This window comes from Gobio gobio, assembly GCF_949357685.1.
Source record: "Gobio gobio genome assembly, chromosome: 6".
NCBI classification, from domain to species: domain Eukaryota; kingdom Metazoa; phylum Chordata; class Actinopteri; order Cypriniformes; family Gobionidae; genus Gobio; species Gobio gobio.
Window position 1 is genome coordinate 18,015,775 of NC_137102.1, and position 6,549 is coordinate 18,022,323.

The 6,549-nt window shown below is 39.6% G+C and overlaps 1 protein-coding gene across 1 annotated transcript in view; it reads left to right on the top strand.

The window, feature by feature from the left end:
* LOC307127360 (uncharacterized protein) overlaps positions 1–6,549 on the top strand; it is an 866,317-nt gene that overhangs the window by 412,112 nt on the left and 447,656 nt on the right. The gene's annotated exons all lie outside the window — the stretch shown is intronic.

The following is a 6,549-nucleotide window of genomic DNA, read 5'->3' on the forward strand; positions in this document are numbered from 1 at the left end:
CCATAAGGTTTTTTTTTCTGCAAATATACACTGCCGTTCAATATTCAGATAAAATCTTTTAGAATTTTAATATAAAAAAATATATATTTAAAAAAAGTATTTTAATCTCACCAAGGCTGCATTTATTAGATCAAAATACAGTAAAAACAGAAATACTGTTAATATTATTACCATTCAAAATAAGTTATATTTTAATATATTTTAAAATGTAATTCATTCTTGTGACGCAAAGCTGAATTTTCAGCACCATTACTCTAGGCTTCAGTTTCACATGATCCTTCAGAAATCATTCTAACATAATATGCTGCGCAAGAAACACTGCTTAATATTTTTGTATAAGATGTGGTAGTTTTTTTTTTTACATTCAGAATTCTTTAATGAATAGAAAGTTCAAAAGAACATATATAAAAGAACATGTATTTGAAATAGAAAACTTTCTAAATGTCTTTAATGTCACTTTTGACAAATTGAATGCATTTGTGGTGAATAAAAGTATTAATGTCTTTACAAAAACAACATTTTGAATGGTAGTGTAATCAAGGTACACAAGATAAATGTGTCCTTAGAGATAGATGGTACCATAATACATTTAAAGAACACTTTGTGGCTTTTAAAGTGTATGTAAAGAATTAGATTTCTGGCACAAAAATAACTATATTTAATTTTATAAAATTATAATTTATTCTGATTAATAACAATTAATATTATTGCAAAACCACTTTGTGCTATAGAGACACATAAGCAGATTGATATGTTACAGTAAATAACCACATCTTTATTTGACTGATTTGTGACTCAATGGCTCCATTCCTAAAACCAAGTTTAAACAAATATAGATAAATGTACATTTATTTCTAGAAGGCTGAATACAAGATATTCACTTCCTGAATATCATCATGTTCCTGCTCCATGAGTTCTGTCATTCCCTCGTGCCGAGAGTGAAAGTGGGCCAAGGTCAGACCTCGACTTCACAGGTCTGTCAGGGTCTCATGCCTCTGGACTCAGAGCAGCTTTGGGCTACTTGGCCTCAGGAGTACTGGCAGTTTATTTTAAAATACATATTCTGGCAGCCATTTGTCACTGCCTTCAATGAGGGGGGCTGAGGAGTGTGAGGGGCACGAGGGTTTTAACATGTCTCCCACCTCCACAGGCCCATACTGACCCAGTCTCCCACCTCCAAACCGTAAACAACCCCACGTCTTTCACCCTAAACATCCTCAATCCCGCTCATCCACATCTTCCACTTGTCAACACGTGAGAGAGAGATGTGAACGCTAACAGAAATGAAATGTGAAATTGTCCTCTGTAATGTCAAGTCTTATTTCGCTTCCACAGGGAAAAGATAGTTGCTGAAAGTCGTAGAATATCTAAATCTCCAGACAGAGGACGTTCACACAGATGTCGTTTAAAATGCAGATTATTTTGACATTGTACACTGTGATTTGTTAAATATACAACAATACAAAAATCCCTGAATTAATCCTCAATGTAAAAACAAATTATATATATTTGTTCTTGGTTTTGTTTTTGTATACTCAGGACAGGACATTCATTGCTTATTCTTTTAAATAATTTATTTAGTATTATTTTAAAAGCGCACTCTATACTTGGAAATACATGTAATTTAACCTGTCCTCAGCATGAGGTCACAATGTAAAACTGCCAAACAAAGTGTTTAAAAATGCAACAAATTTAAAAATACACATTACATTAAAAGGCAGAGATCTTTAAGATATCAAAAAATACAACAAGTACATTTCTTTAATTTTCCATTAAAAAATTGCTATAAAAGTTGTGTCCTCACTTTGCGTCAACTCTTGTCAGGATTTTTTATAATTCTGAATAAATCAGGCAGTGTCATGGGCAGCTTTAACTCTGAGGAGCACTTACTATTTCCTGCTCATTGTGGATCTCACAGTAGGACACATAGTCCTGAAAGTTATAGATTTTTTTATATTTTAAACAAACAATATTGAAGTCTCTGAGGTCACAGCCTTAAAGGTCCCATGGCATGGCATTTTTCTATTATTTTATAATGTTTCCTGAGCTGTACTTATATTGTTAGTATGACTTTTACATCATAAAATGTCATAATTTAGAAATAAAAGGCATTTTTTCTATACTGCTGTTTGCCCTGTGGCTGAATGCCCTGCTTCAAGAGGCGTGTCTGCTGTGAGACTTCAGTAAAAACACCCACTGTTGTGATTGGCTGACATCTTTGCATTTTTATATGAGCGGAGGGGGCGTGGTTTATCGAGGCACGAGCAGGCACGAGTCTGCCAGGGAGACGGATGGACCTGAGTTCACTTCATATCAGTTCTCAGCATGTCTGAACTGTTTTAGTTACAGCATATACTTTAGGTTATTAGTCTATTTCTAGTCGGAGGGACTGTCACTCATGTCAGAAAGTAAGTAACTTTAGTAAATTATGGATCAGCGCTGACTGGAGACGCGAACCGTTTAGAACGATACAGTCCGATTTGGTGAACTGATTCGGTTCACTAAAAAGAACTGGTTCAAAAGAAAGATCGTTCGCGAACCGGACATCACTAATGTATCAGAGACTGAGCTCAGCGATTGCTAACAAAGTTATTTATAGTAACTACTGAGTTATGAGAGCGCTGTCAGTCAGCGCGAGTTTATTGTGTTTGTATATGAGAGTTCTGAATAAACAGTCACACCGAGTCCGTCTCTTCATCATTATTCTACCAACTTTGTAACACATGCAAAGTACCATTACAGCTGTCGAGATGAACGAGTTAAAAGTAAGTGTTGATAATAGCATTATTTTTAAAATAAAATAAAAGCGCCAGTGACGCGCGTTGAGTACACAGCGCAAACAAAGACACAACAGCAGTAATCGGATGTAATCCAGTTTATTGTGGGGCTAGGCTGGCTAGCCCGGATATGCTCAAGCTTACCCCCCTTCTGCTTAATCTCACGCCGCGTTTGGTGCCTCCGCTGTGGGCCAGATGCAGTACTGTGGGTCGGGGATGTTGAAGGCCGAGCTTCGGCGTGTGTGAGGTTTATCTCTGCTGATGTTGAGCAGAAACTCATGACTGTATGCACATTTTAGAACCGATAGACGCGACGAGGACGTACAAAAACACTGACTCACAAGATATAAAACACGAAAACACCGTTCTGTCTGGAGAGAGAGAAGCCACATTGTGTGCATGAATAATAAATAATTAGCTACACATCAGAAATCACTGATCACAGATCAGAAGGAACTGAAAAAAGACTTCTGTTTTCATTTGTACATCCAAACACTGAGAAACTGCCAGCGTTCACTCGTTCACAAGCAATGATGCAATGATCTCTCGACGAGCGTTTGCATGGGCGTGCCAGATTCTCTGGGCGGAGGAAAGGGAGGAAACCGTGCCTGCTTGGACGTCAAACCAGGAGGCTTCAGGATTGGCTAGTCTGGCCTGTCATTTTCTCAAAGGCAGAGAAAGACAGCCATAACTCGGTTTTACACCGATCAACATTTCTATCCACTTGGGGACAATATTCAGGCTAGGGGAACTCATATTAATGTTGAAAAACCTCATAAAATGAAAATTTCATGCCATGGGACCTTTAACATATCAATTCCAATTAAGTCAGCTACAACTGAGGAAAAAAAATAAATTTCTCCACTGTACAACACATGGTTAAGCGGAAAAAAATAATAAATGTTGTCAACTCCATCAGGTTTTATGTCTGATTGTTGACAAGTGCTCTCAAAAAGTCTGTATAATGTGATTTAATACGTTTTTTTTTTTGCATATGTGGAATTCTTCTACTGCTGTTTCATGATTCAATTTACATATATTGTATATTTGGCCTCGGCTCAACCTTTGTCAACACCGTCAGTATTTGTCAACTCCATTAGTATTTTACACCGTCATGTGAATTTTTTTGTTAATTTTGAAAGAAATGTAATATTCTTTTTCAATGTATTATGTAAAAATGTTAAAACATCAATGGAACTACATGATAGTATGTCTTAATACTTAAGAACATTGGTGATATATGTTTAATATTAAAAGGATGGATGAGAATTAAGGAATTTAGAAACTGTGTAAATCATAATAGTGTGAAAACAAACAAAAAAATAATTATGATTTAGATCCTTTACTGAAAACCAATACTATATAAGATTTTACATTGTTTTTGGATGGATTAAATTAAATTAGCATGCTTTTTAGTGTGTTTGATGGAGTTGACACAAATTAAATTATGGAGTGAATAAATACAGTTTTTTAGAAAAAATATTTAGAAATAAACCTGTTCCCTTACATGGTTCATTATCTGAGACCAAAAAAAAAAAAATAGCTCGCAATAACAATGATCACAGTATACTGTGATCATTGTTAGTGCGAGCTATTTTGTTTTTCTTCATCCATACCAGGAGAACACATTCAATGCCACTGACAGTGAATCCAGCAATGTGCATTGGGAAATTAAAAAGGGCAATAGGAACATCTGTGACCAGTTCCGTTTAATTCTTTTTATCTGTTTAGCGCTGTAGGAGCCTCCCCGGTCGCCTCTGTGTCATTTGGCATTCCATCTCACGACTGATCTTCTCAGGTTTGAAAGGACAGGACAAATCCCAGAGATAGGTCGTCTGGTCCAGATGCACAGGCTCTGCATATCAGCCCCTCGCAGGAGGGATGAGAAATCCCCTTCCTGACACTCGCAAAGGCTTTCTTTGTGAAACCTGCTGAATTATCTGAGCTCTGCACACATAAGCTTTGGTGCCAATAAAATATTGAGCAGCTTCCAGCCAACTTTAAATTATATTGAGTCCATGTATTTCCCTTCAACAAAAACGGTGTTGTAGGAGCTTTGAATGCCTGATTATTTTCAATTTAAGTTTTCTACTGTATTTGAGACCACTAAAAGTTTTATTAAAAATCTTAAGTCCTAGAAAGTTTTAAACCTAAGTTTAAGTGTATGTAAAAATTTAAGTAAATTTTATTTCAAATAAGCTGTGATTTGCTAAATTTAAAGGTTGATGCGTTTTTCTTCTTACATTTCAGTATAAACACAACAGCCCAACAGCAACATTGGGTCAACCAATGCCGTGAGTTTAGAGTGCTTTAGTGATGACGTATTTTGTAGCCCAACCCGGAAGTTGGTTCTTACACATTTTGTTCATTATGATAAAATACACAGGAGAAAACAGACTGAACAAGAAACAGGTGCACAAAGCAATCAGAAACCCTGACAATAAATAATGAATAAGAACTCAGGCAAACAGGAACAGGGAAAACCAAACTAAAACACAATGAAACTAAACATAACCCTTACATTAAACCCCCCTTGCAGAAGACATGTCCTCACCGTAACAATAAACAAAGTTTAATGGTGAAAAAGGGTAGGGGCTCTGGAAGTGGTCAAATAACTGAAGACAGGCGGACACAGGAGGGGGAGCCAGGCAGGAGATGGTGGATGGAGGTGACATCTGAAGACCTTGATCACATCCAGGACGGAGGCCCAAGGCAGAACCGATGGAGGGAGGAGCCAGTCAGTGTGTCTGACCACTAGCAGCGGAGCCAGGAGAGTTGGAGACCCAGGCATAGCCGAAGAGACAAAGAGACCGAGCGACACCGTAGGTCCTGGAGGCCAAGATGGAGCCACGGTGACAAGTGGCCGAGGTGGAACCAGGGCGCCGGAGGACTGAGGCATAGCCAGTGGGACTGAGGACCAAGGCGGAGCCCGACAAAGGAAGCTGAAGGGCCAGAAGTCTGTGACGCAGGCAGAGCGATAACTGACCAAGGCATAGCCAGATGGACGAGGGAGCCCAGTGGAGCCTGAGTGAAGTGGTTGGCTCGGCAGCTTGACGCAAAGCCAGGGGAACTATTTGCCTCTCTTATGTGGAGCTGGAGACCGGGAGATTTGAGGTGGATCCATGCAGCAGAGTGGAGTAAACAGAGGAGCCGAGGAACTGAAGGGAGCCAGCGGAGGACAGAGGAACTGGCTGTTTAAGGTAGAGGAGGTGGGAGAGGGAGGCTGGATGGGACCATCAGAGATACAGGAGACTTGGAGCTGAGCAGGACCAGCAGAGACGCAGGAGACTTAGAGCTAGGCAGGATCAGCAGGAGGTTTTTGGAGAATAACCTCTTCAAATTCCTCAAATAATTTTGCAATGACCAAGTTCAGCTCACCCTCAGCAGTGGGACTATGGGCGGGGCTCCAATCCATGCCCTGGTACTCCACGAGAATGCCCACAGGAACAGATCGTGTTGCTGGCTCTCGCACTTGATCAGACTTCCTGCTGGGCTCGAGCTCCATGATGAAGATGGGCTCAGTCTCTGGCTCAGTTTCTGTGGTGGACACAGACTCTGGGTTTGTGGTGGGCTCAAGAAGTTTGTCCGTGATAGGCATGGTAGACGGCTGGCTGGGCTCTGGTTCTGGAGTGATTGTGACTCCACCTCACCCACAGTGAACAAGGATCCTCTCTTAACAAGCACCAGTTCTACAAAATCCATATTTTTCCTCAAGGACCATCAGCAGGCAGGGACACAAGTTGTTTAATGTTGGGTCCAAAAAAAAACTGTC